The sequence below is a fragment of the Triticum aestivum genome, chromosome 4A (assembly GCF_018294505.1).
Source record: "Triticum aestivum cultivar Chinese Spring chromosome 4A, IWGSC CS RefSeq v2.1, whole genome shotgun sequence".
In the NCBI taxonomy this organism is placed as follows: domain Eukaryota; kingdom Viridiplantae; phylum Streptophyta; class Magnoliopsida; order Poales; family Poaceae; genus Triticum; species Triticum aestivum.
This window is the reverse complement of record NC_057803.1, coordinates 599,811,720-599,823,950: the sequence shown is the minus strand read 5'-3', so window position 1 is coordinate 599,823,950 and position 12,231 is coordinate 599,811,720. Positions and strand designations below refer to the sequence as shown.

The following is a 12,231-nucleotide window of genomic DNA, read 5'->3' as shown; positions in this document are numbered from 1 at the left end:
TGCAAAGGAGCGCTCGTCCTCGCCTGGTCACGGTATCCTCTACCGTTCCTTTGTCATCTGGATCAGACATATTGTACGTTTGTGGGGCAGAGCTCAATTTAATGTTGCACCAAGTTGGCCCAGACGGCGCAATAACTTCGCCGCTGTGGCGCTGGACCTAACGGCCGGCTCCATCTTATACCCGCGGCCCAGTTCCAACTCAGGGGAAGGATCTCGTCATGCGCCATCCATTAGTTATGTACGAGCTGGAGCTATAGCTGGGGCTTGGAGGGGCCATTGCTCGCCTGGTCGTCTATGCCCATCGTGATGGTAGCTCTTATTTTTATTTTTATTTTGTGGGGGTAATGGTAGCTCTTGTATGCATGAAACAACACAACAGTCCATCAGTCTGCCGCTTTTTCCTCCCAATGAGGTTCGAAAAATCAAACATTTGAATTCCAATCTACTTCCCACTCTCCCGTCCAGCCAGACTCAACAAATGGAACCATCAACCATGGATCCATGGACGATTTTTGTGAAAACCAGTCCCACAATTGGAAGAAAATTAATGTGCTGACAGATAGCACAACAGAAAGAAAAAAACAGGCGAGTTTGCATTCCCAGATTTCTTTCCCCAAGACTGCCAGGAAGCAAGTATTTTTCTAAATTTTCCATTTGCGCACAACAAAATTTTATAAACGTGCCATTATCAAGAAAACATTTCTTTTCTTAAAGTTGCCATCTGACCATGCCAATTTCTGTAATGCATGTGTTTTTTTTTGGCATTGTACCGTGGTAACTTAAAAATATATTGCCATGGAAACTTCCTGTAGTTTTAGTTTAGATTACTATGCAATATTTGCCGTATACATATTTTTATTCTGTTGTGGCCCATGTCAAATTCATGTAGAGGGTTCTTCTTTTTTTAGTTACTATGTCCGTTTGTCGCATACACATTTTCCATTTTTCTGTGGTGAACCATGGCATTTTTTTGCCGGTTACTTCATTTCATAAACATAATTTTTGTTTTTCAATTTTGCCATGTGAACGGTGCAATTTTTTTCCTAAACATTCCATGTGACGATGATACCATTTTTTTAGCATATGAAATTTTTGGTATTTGGACTATGGCAATTTCATTGTATATACCATGAGAATTTTATTTAACATATCACTGTCAAATTCTTTTTGGATACCATGGCAAATTTATATTACATCGTCCGCGGCAGCCACAGATACCGAGGAAGGGAAAGGACCAGAAAACCAGGGCGGAGGTAGTACTAAATATGCAATGATTTTTGAACACGAAGAACATTTTTGAACAGACATGTAGAGATATTTATTGAGTACACATGAACTTTTTTTACATCCACAAACATTTCCTTGATGTACGTGAACATTTATATATTTTAGCACGTGTATTTTAGCCAAAAGAATAGACAAACTGAAAATAAAATGTAAATACGACCAGATAAAAATAATAATAGAGCATTTTCTCCACAAGATTTTTTACAAAGTGCATTGCTAGCTTTTTCTACTTTAGATTAGAGGAAGTGGGTTGCTAGCCTTTGTTTTACTCACGAAAAGAAAAATACTACTCATGAACAGCCCACCGAGATGTTCACTGACGTCTTGTCAACTCTCCGTTACAGCGCCTGCCCATGCCGTCGTTTCCACGTACGGCCCCACACCCGTGTGCATGCGTTTTCTGCTGTGCAAACTCACCTGCGTCTCTGCGAGCAGTAAATGCCATCTCCAGCATGGTGGTGTCCCATTGGTCCACAAAGCAGGAGCAGGCGAGCTCGTCCACCATATCGCCACTCTCCTGATTGGAGTGAAAAATTTTATAAGATGTCTTGTTCTGTAAACTCACTATTCTAGTTGGATTGTAAACAGTCTATCCCAGTGAATAGAGTACATACTATGTGCAACAACAACGATGAGCCTTTTGTATCTTGGCCACTAATTAATTAAGTCACATAATAGACTCCCATTGTCAGTGCTCAGTTGTATACTCAGATGGCATGAACAAGTCCCTGCTGTTACCCTAGTCGATGCATGCAGATGCCAGGTGCATGTTCTGATGATGCGATAGAACATAAGCAATGGCACAATAAAGAGAGAAGCAATGGCAGGTTCAGTAATGCCATTAACGTATGTACTTCTTTACTGGTTACTGATTGTGCAAATGAAACCTTGCACTTTCATCAGTTCATCTTTATCGCATAATGTTTATATAGCGCGTTGACCAAAACCTGAGCCTGAAATCTCCCCGTTCACCCATTTAGTCACAAACTGTCCAGCGACAGCTTATGATCAGGATTCTCAGTTTGTTGTTCTGTTGATAAGGCTAGTCTCCCAATCGCACAGGACATGGCTGAGGAGTGCGGAAAGCTCTGTGGTGGTGACATGATTATTATCTGAACAACAGAGTGGGCTTCCTGGTTTGTCTGCGGTCTATGTTGCTGCCAGCACTTATGAAGGAGACACTGTCGTTTTCTTTCTATAGGTCTGCAGGTCCGTTGATCTCTCTAACCTTTGTTTCACCCTGATTCAGTATTTGGCCAGTAGTCATGAAGGCTGCTTCTCAGCTTACATGGGCAACACACTGTACTTGATGCAATGCAAGAGCGCTGTAGGTACAAGTATGCAGTTAGATCTTCAGTTCAGTCTGACGCTTTATACAGTAACTTGCGCAACTGTATGTGACCTCAAGGGAAGTTGTTAACTTTGTGACGATGATCTTCAGTTCAGTCAGACACGATGTTTGACGAAAGAGTTACACCCGTGGTCTATGAGAAACGAGCAATCACATCAATATGATATGGAGACACGATGATTTTGTTTTGGTGTTGACATAGTTCAACCGAATCCTACATCTTGGGGATCCCGAACTCGGATATCCATTCGACATCTCAAAGTCGTAATGCACGAACCTCCTGCATGTACTTTGGACTTGAGTTTCACCTTGGGTTTCACTGCTACTTGCTGACTAGGAATGAGAAATGATCATGGATTCAGATCGATGCTCCTCCATCTTTGGTCTCATCAGTGTTTGATTCATTGTATTCCTTCATCTTTTTTTCTCCTTATGCGTGTTGACATCCACATCCAGTTGGGCTTCGGGCGCAACTGATGCACTGCTCTTTTTCTTTGCAGTTTACCTAACCCTTGCCGTCGCGGACGCGCTCTGCCTTTTCTTTTTGGCGAGTAACCGAGCTAGAAGGTTGACGCCCCAGCTTCCATACCGATTGCCTCTGTGGTTCGTCCCAATGCGTGTTGACATCCCTAGCCACGGAATTCCTTTCAACAAACGAAGCTAGCCTGACGCGCAAAAAAAAACAGAGCAGTCTTCTCGCTCGCATATGCACCAAGAAAAGCAGAGCGCCGTCAGTTAACTCTTTAACATTGAACTCAAGAGTGTTCGTGTCAGATATGCGAGTTGATATTATCATGTTTGCTCTGATTTCATTTGTTTGAAAGCAGTATTGATGAGGGCTGCTGGTCTATATTATACATCTTGTATTAACGGCTTGATTTTATTTTGACCTCTTTCATGTGCAAATGGACAGAAATGCAGCGGCGACTGGGGTTTGGCTGAAACTGATATGCTGCTCTGTTTCTTTGCAGTTTGCCAAACCCTTGCTGTTGCGGACACGCTCTGCTTTTTCTTTGTGGCGAGTAACGGAGCTAGAAGGTTGACACTTCAGTCTCCAAACCGATTGCCTCTGTGGTAACATGTAACATCTACACTCGATGGGGCTGTCACTGACTGAATGTTGTGCAATGTGCTGCTTGCAGATGCGGCATGTTGAATGCGGTGGCGATGGTCGATGCCCTTCGATTCTCGGGCCACGACAGGGACGTGTAAATAAGGCGACGATGTACGGGGAGGCATGGAAGGACCCTCTGAAGGAGACGGTGGCGCCGGATGGGTAGCAGGAACACCGACTATTTCTTCAGTGTTTTGTCCTGTGTCTATTTCTTCAGTGTTCACCATTTTCTTAGCCTGCACTGCAACTAGCTCATTCTGCCACCACCGGCCATTCCAGGGAGGAGTCTCGGCTCCGGCCGCTCCTACTGCCACATATCATCATATAAGGCACTATTATAGTGTCAAGAAACGTCTTATATTTTGATACAGAGGGAGTAGGTAGGATCTGCCTTGAAACCATACTTGGGTTAACCTGCCAAATTGAATACCATACTCGGGTTAACCTGCTAAATGTACTGTTAGTTAGTTGATTCACAGAGCTGAACTGCTGGGTTTCAGAGAGCTGAAAATTGATAAATGCTAGTGAAACTTAGTAAAATGATGCATAGATTCAGAGAGATGAATTGTTGGGTTTCTTTCATCTTAGATAAATTGCCGGTTGATGATGCGGTCTACTAGGGACGGTTAAATCGAATTAGGATTGCACTTTTTAATGCCACTAGCATATGCTTCACTCTGTTGAATGAGGGTGCTACTGTTTGGACTTTGAGTGATCAGCTGAACTGTAGGTGTGATGGTATCTTTTTAATACTAGAAGTTTACTGAGTGCCGAGTGATATTTATGATGCAAATCAATTTTTCATAGTAGCGAGTGATAAGGCCAAAACGAAAATAGAGATGCTACTGCTGCTGCCACTAGCATGTTTTAAGTATCTGGAAGGAAATTATTCCATCTCTATCTCACAAATACAAAAAGAAGCAAGTCAGATCCGTTCGTAGTGCCCTAGTCCTATTGTCATCCATCCATTGGTGGTGCTCAAGCCGGACTGTTTGTTGAGCGAGTCTTTGATTGAAATGGTAGTGCCCTGGTCCCATGGTAGATGCTGAGCATGGTAGCTCGCGGTGTATGATACATTGATCCTTGCGCTACCTGATGCATTTTTTGTGAAAATTGGTAATTGCCTGGCTGTCGGTTAAAACTTATGTTGCGGTAGATTCAGAGTGATGAATTGTGGATTCATGCTACTTTTCAAAAGAAGATTGCTGAGTGATGATGCAACCTAGTAGTGAGGGACAGCCAAATCAAAATAGGATGGTAGTGCTACTGCCACTAGCATTTTTTACCTTGTGGAAATTACTCCATTTCGATCTGTTTATAGGGCCCATGGTCATCCATTGGTGGTGCTCAAGTCGATCATTTCGTTGAGTGAGTCTTTGATATAGGATGATTAATGTTTGTAGTGCCATGGTCCCATGCTCATCCATTGGTTAGCGCCTCTGAGCTCCTTGATTATTATTCGGCTGGTCGTAATGGTGAGTATCATGTACTAGTATCATGCATATGGTACTACATCCGTAGTGTATAGTATCATAGATGACTTTATTTATTGACATGCATGACACATAGTAACACAATATTTAATATGATACGGTATCATAATATGATACTCAACCCTTTTTTTTTAGTTAATTTTATGACACCTCATCAAATTTGCCTAGTTGACATGTATGATACTACTTATGATACTTCTATTACAACCAGCCTTCTGCCGTGCATTGCATGGTAGGGGGTCATAATCCAAAGAAAGTCTCAGAGCAATTAATTAACTACTTCTGCATAAAACCAAGACTTGGAGTAGCATATCCTGGACCATATATTGTGCTCGTGGAGTGGTATCAGCCAATCCCTCTCTGGTCATTCCGTTCTCACTCCCATCCATTAGTTGTTCCCTCCCTCGTCTGACCATTATGACTGCTGAGCTTTGGCATCTCGGATGAGCAGCTGCAACAATCCTTTGCATGTTCATTTTCCATGTAGCATCATCTGATTCCCGTGCTCAAGCCAGGATATCAGGTGGGGCTGGAACTTGCATCAGCAGGGAGCGGCATGCACTTCTGTACTTCAAGGATGGCCTTCTGGATCCTGCTGGCCGTCTCTCATCATGGCATGGCAAAGATTGTTGTCGCTGGGAGGGGGTCATGTGCAGCAACAGAACTGGCCATGTCATCAGGCTCGACGTCCGCAACACAGACAATTACGAAGCCGATGGCACCGTCAGAATGTTCTCATTTAGAGGGGAGATGGGTCCCTCTTTGGCTGCATTACAGAAGTTGAGGTATCTTGATTTGAGTAGGAATGATTTCTATGGCGCAAGCATTCCTTTGTTCATGGGCTCTCTGGAGAACCTAAGGTACCTCAACCTCTCGTCGTCAAGTTTGAGTGGGAGAATACCTTCCCAACTTGGTAATCTCTCAAATTTGAGATATCTTGATGTTGGTGGGTCTGACAATTATCTTGATGTAGTGGATCTTGCATGGTTGTCACGTCTATCATTGTTGAGTTATCTTGACTTGAGCAATGCGAACCTCAGTCCTGTGCAGGATTGGTTCCACATGGTTAACATGCTTTCTTCTCTGAAAGTGCTTCACTTAGAAAATTGTGGCCTTAACAACACATGGTCTGCTACTTCAAAATCAAACCTGACACATCTCCAAGTCCTTGGTCTATCAGGAAACCAGTTTAACACGTCATTAAAGCACAACTGGTTCTTCTGGGATCTCACAAGCCTTAAGGAGCTTCACCTCTCCCATTGTGTCTGGCATGGGCCTATTCCTGAAGAACTTGGAAACATGACGTCCCTTCAGGTCATAGATTTTGATTACAATGATCTTGTGGGTTTAATATCAAGCAATTTACGAAATTTGTGCCACTTGGAAGAGCTATATTTGGATTACAACAATTTTAATGTGAACATTGGGGAGTTCTTGAATCAGTTGCCAAGGTGCTCATGGAGTACAATACAAGTGTTGTCACTGTGTGATAATAATATGACAGGAAAACTACCAACATTGATTGGTAACATGACCAGTCTCAGTGTTCTTGATGTCAGTGCTAACATGATAACTGGTACTGTACCACTTGAAGTTGGAGCACTTAGTAACTTGACAGAGTTGGATCTGAGCTACAATAAACTAAATGGTGTGCTCATGGAGGAGCATTTTTCAGGCTTACTGAATTTAGAGTATCTGGATTTGTCACACAACTTCTTGAAAATGGATATTGAACCAAATTGGGTTCCTCCGTTTAGACTGAAGAGCATAAACTTAGAGTTGTGCATAGTGGGCCCACATTTTCCGGAGTGGCTTGAATGGCAGACCGACATGGGTATTCTTTGTCTCGCAAATACAAAATTGGATGATGTTATTCCTGATTGGTTTTGGGTGACATTTTCTCGAGCTTCAGCCTTGGATGCATCAGGAAACATGTTGCGTGGTTCACTACCAGCAAATCTACAACACATGTCAGCTGATTATATATATCTGGGGTCCAATAAGCTTACAGGTTTAGTTCCAAGACTCCCTATAAATATATCACACTTGAACCTGTCCTCAAACTCTTTGTCGGGGTCATTGCCATTGGAGCTAAGAGTTCCATTGCTTCTGGAGTTGTTGCTGGCAAACAATCAACTTACAGGCACAATTCCATCGTCTATGTGCCTATTGACTCGCTTGAAACGGTTGGACCTGTCTGGAAACAATTTAACAGGAGATGTTATGCAGTGCTGGAAGGAGTCACATAACAACTCTTCAGTTTCCATTGCAAACTCTTCATATCAATTTGGTTCGATCATGACTACTCTAGCCTTGAGCAACAATGATCTCTCAGGTGAATTTCCTAAATTTCTTCAGGGTGCCTCACAATTGAGGTTCCTTGATCTTTCATACAATAGGTTCTTTGGAGCACTCCCGAAGTGGTTACCAAAAAAATGCCACAATTGCAAATCTTGAGGGTGAGATCAAACATGTTTAGCGGTCATATTCCTAAGAACCTTACTGACCTTGAAAGTCTTTATCATTTGGATATAGCCCGTAACAATATTTCTGGAAGCATACCATGGTCACTATCAAGCTTGAAAGCAATGAGAGTCATATCTCGGAAAAGGTTAGGCTATGATTTTGAGGAGAATGATTTAGAGGTGAGTGATTTTGAGGAGAGCATACCAGTCATTACAAAAGGCCAAACACGTGACTATACCTTTGGCATATACGGGCTAGTGGTGAATCTTGATTTTTCATGTAATAGTTTAACAGGACAGATTCCAGAGGAGATAAAATTGCTGATTGGGCTCACCAATTTGAACTTATCAAGTAATCAGTTGATTGGCAAAATCCCAATTCAGATTGGTGCTCTAAAGCAGCTAGAGTCCCTCGACCTATCCTATAACAAGCTTTCTGGTGAAATCCCATCTGGTTTGTCAGCTCTAACCTCTCTAAGCTACTTGAACCTGTCATACAACAACTTATCAGGCATGATACCATCCGGGCCCCAGCTACAAGCTCTTGACAACCAGATTGATATCTACATCGGCAACCCCGGTCTATGTGGCTACCCTCTCTCCAAAAACTGCTCTGCTAGTACTACTGATGCAGAGCCAAGTGTCGACCATGAAGATGTAGATCATATTTCATATCTCTACCTTGGGATGGGCATAGGATTTGTGGTCGGCCTTTGGGTGGTGTTTTGCACCATGTTACTGGAAAGAAGCTGGACGATTGCTTACTTCCAGATCATTGATAAGCTGTATGATGAGGTTTATGTACGAGTGGCTATAACTTGGGCTCGCCTCATGAAGAAGACCCACGACGACGCAGTGTGAGCAGCCTGCTTCATGTGCGGCTGAACTGCTGAGAGATGTATGTTAGTACTTTGTGAGAATAAGTGGTACTATGGTGTGTGTACTGCAACTATGTACTGGTCTCTGGTGCTATTATTAGGTACCTATAAAGGCGCATCGAGTGGAAATATTCCATAAATTCTGTAAGATGGCTTGTTCTATAAACAGCCTATGTATTCTAGTCTGGTTGTAAACGACACAATAATGTAACCGCGGCACATTATTTGAATCCTGGTGAATGGAATACATACTATGTGCAACAACTACGATATGACCTTTTGTATCTTGGCAGACATTCAACTCACACCATACACTCTGGTTGTTAGTGCTCAGCTGTATCCTTGTCCTCTACCGATGCCCTGGATAAATCTGCTACATGCAGATATCAGGTGTTATTCTGTAACTCCGAACTCTGAAGCAAACGCATGCTGCAAGTGCAAGCTGTTGGGACTGAATTTTGGTGTTGGGTGCAAGCTGATACAGAACTTGGTGCTCACTTTGTACCATCTGGAAGGCCAACTTCAGGTTTGTTCCTCCTAAGAAGCCTCCATAGATGTCCGCGGGTCGGCGGGGTCGCCGGGGTAGATCCGTAGATGGCTTTGTCGCTGGCGACTCCTCTGCAGGTGACGAACATGACGAAGCCAGAGCCACTACAGAACAGAGCAGAACAGACCATTCGATGGAACCAAGACGACTAACATGGAAGGGTTTTGCAACAATTTCAAATTCGGCACAGGGGAAATACAGTCTTCTTCACATCGCAAAAGATAGGGGTGAAAATTAAAATGATTTTCGTTGTTAAGAAGGGGTCGATAGCATCAAAAATAAAAGGAAAACAGGGTAAATACTAAGAAATGGGATCTAGGGCGCTTAAACTGTTGAGCCAGATTATGCTCCCGTTGTTTAAGGTGCCCTAAGATGTTTAAACAGATGCCTGATCAGGTAACCTGGATCACATGCATCTAATATTTTTTTTGAAATGGAGGTAAACCCCCGGCCTCTGCATCATGATGATGCATGCGGCCCTTTTATTAAAAATCCAGAAAGTATCCTCAAAAGGTCTTACAGCTCGCAAACGGAGCAAAATCAAAGCACATAAATCTGAAAAAATAGAAAGGGCCTAAAAACAAACAATACGGTGATAATAAGGACAAGCTCTCTAGCCCTCTCGTTTCCAGTTTTCAGGACGGTGGGGTGCATCATGCAGGCAGCGCTGCAGGGCAAACGAGCAGCTCGGAAATCCCAACGCCCAGGTACGCCAGCCAGTTAATCGTCTCTGCGGCAACCTCTACAGTCGCTGACTAAATGTTGTGCAATGTGGCTCTGATCGACGCGTTCGACTACACGGACCACTACCTGGTGAAGGACCCTCTGGACAGAACGTTGGTGCCAGGAGCACCTCCGGCCGCTGCTCAAGGAGTAGCGCGGGCTCTCCAGGCAGGCTATGATAGTTCCTGAATCTCCGGTCGATGTTCTACTCCGAGTCTGAATGTGAGACAAAATAAGGAGTAATAGTTAAGGAAAGGTGTCTGATGTCAGGACCCAGTCTCTGAACCACTGCAGAATTGACACCTTCAGTTAACTGTTTCATTTCCGAAAAGAAGACAGAAGCAACGAGGCCAGCTGAGCCGATGAGAGTGGACGGCAGAGACTTATTACTGAAGTGGTGCGCTCATGGGAAGAGGGACCATGTTGCCGATTCCCAGTCTCCATCCAACGACCGTCGTTTAATTACCGTTTTGAGCCGCCGACCATTGCTGTCTGTCTTTTTCCCTTTTATTACTGCAAACTGCACTTCAATAACTATCAAGGCACAACAGGTTCTAGCCATGCATGCCGATCTTGACATTGTATGGTGGAAGATCAGCACTAGATTAGATTTTCTCCTAGCTTATGCATGCTATGATCTTTAGAGGTTCGTCTACTGTTAGAGACAAGGTGTTCTCTATTGATCTGTATAGGCAGGCATGTGTGCACGGTCTTGAGGCCATACATTCTACATAGTTTTTTTCATTTTCTAGGTCACTAGAGGCTTTATAACCACCTGCCTCTACGTCTCTCTTGTCATTTCTGACTGGTTCGTGGAGATTCGTCTGAATGGTCCTCCTTTTTCTTCAGGGCTCCTGCTGCTTGTAAGGGTTGGCAGCATTCTGTGTCACTTTTGGTGTCACCACAGGCTGCCCACCTTCCAGGTCTATTGCCTGCTCTAGCTCACAACGTAGCTTCTCTCCGATGGATTTGTCATTGCAGGACAGGTTTGTCAGATTGCCATGGATTTAGTTCAAGGAACAGTAGTTTCAGCTTTCAGAGAAGTGTACTTGACTGTGTGTCGTGGATGAGAATTGTTGCAGGCAGTTCTTGCAAGCTCATTCGCCCTCATAAAGGGAGTTGCTGCAGGTTTGGCACTTTTCTTCCCTTTCATGGAGACGCGAAAAAGATTGTGTGCTGTTTCTCCAAGAAGAGGCTAATGGCGTTGTGCTTTTGGCATTTGGCATTTTTCTGGGATGATCTCAGTACATCTCTTTCTGTGTAGACGGCCTGCGTAGATAGTTACTAGTACTTATTATGCTTATGCTTGAAGCAGGTGAAAGAAAATATTAAAGAGTCAGAGATAACTGCTGCTCCATGTTCTGCAGGGGAAAAACAGCCTCGGAGATGGCGCGTCGGGCCTAATTCAGTCTCTGGATGGAAAGAACATATGTGGACGAGCCGTCAGCCAACTCCGCGCGTTCTATGGATGTACCTCTCCGGGGAGGAGTCTTGGCTCACCGGCTCTGGCCGCGCCTGCTACCACTTCTCCAACTGCCGCGGTGGTGGCCACCGGAATCAGGTGCGCCCTGCGTTTCTTGACCTGCCAGGCGGATTTGTTGAAGGAGCCACAGGCCCAGACTACCGTCAGAGAGGAGGCTATCGAGGTCATCGTGGTGGTCGGGGAGGGGGCCGTGGGAGGTTTCGCCGCCCGCCTCCGCCTAAGGCAGTTGTTGAGCACGCGGCGTCAGCAATGGAGGCCGATCACGCGTCCACTGATCTTCCTTCCCAGGCGATGGAGGTGGTGACTGCCTTGGCCAGTGTTGAGGTTCCTGCGACTGGGACTGTGGCAGAGACTTCTGACAGGTCGGATGCTGAGAGGGCGTCCAAGTATGCGCGCAAGAAGGAAAAGATGCTTTGCTATCGTTGTGGGGAGAAGGGCCACTTTATTGCTGAGTGCGTGGCCGAGCTGTGTGAGTCGTGTGGCAAGCCGGCACATGCCTCGGGGGAGTGCCCGTTCTTGCGTGACCAGGCTCCGTCGCTGACTTTGTATGGAGTCTACTGTGCTAAGCTTATGTTCTTTGAGTCACCGGCTGCGCGAGAGATTCCGGAGGAGACCCAGAGTTTGACCACTGGGGTTGTGGAAGCTACCTAGGGCGAGGTGACTGAGGCTCAGATCGTGTGGAGGCTTCAGGAGCTGGCTCCGGGGGACTTTCGATGGGAGCTGGTTGGTCTCGAGAAAAAGGTTTTTAAGGTTGATTTCCCCACGGTGGATGACTTGCAGCGGTAGTTGAGCTTTGGTTTGTGTAGAGTTCCTGGCACTTCGTGCATTCTGGGGTTTCACGAGTGGAAGAAGGTGGAGTCTAAGGGAAAGCCGCTTACGCAGGTCTGGTT

The 12,231-nt window shown here is 44.7% G+C and overlaps 1 pseudogene; it reads left to right on the top strand.

The window, feature by feature from the left end:
* The first annotated feature begins 5,662 nt into the window (after nucleotides 1-5,662).
* Nucleotides 5,663-11,992, top strand: LOC123083999 (receptor-like protein EIX2; annotated as a pseudogene).
* The last annotated feature ends 239 nt before the right edge of the window (nucleotides 11,993-12,231 follow it).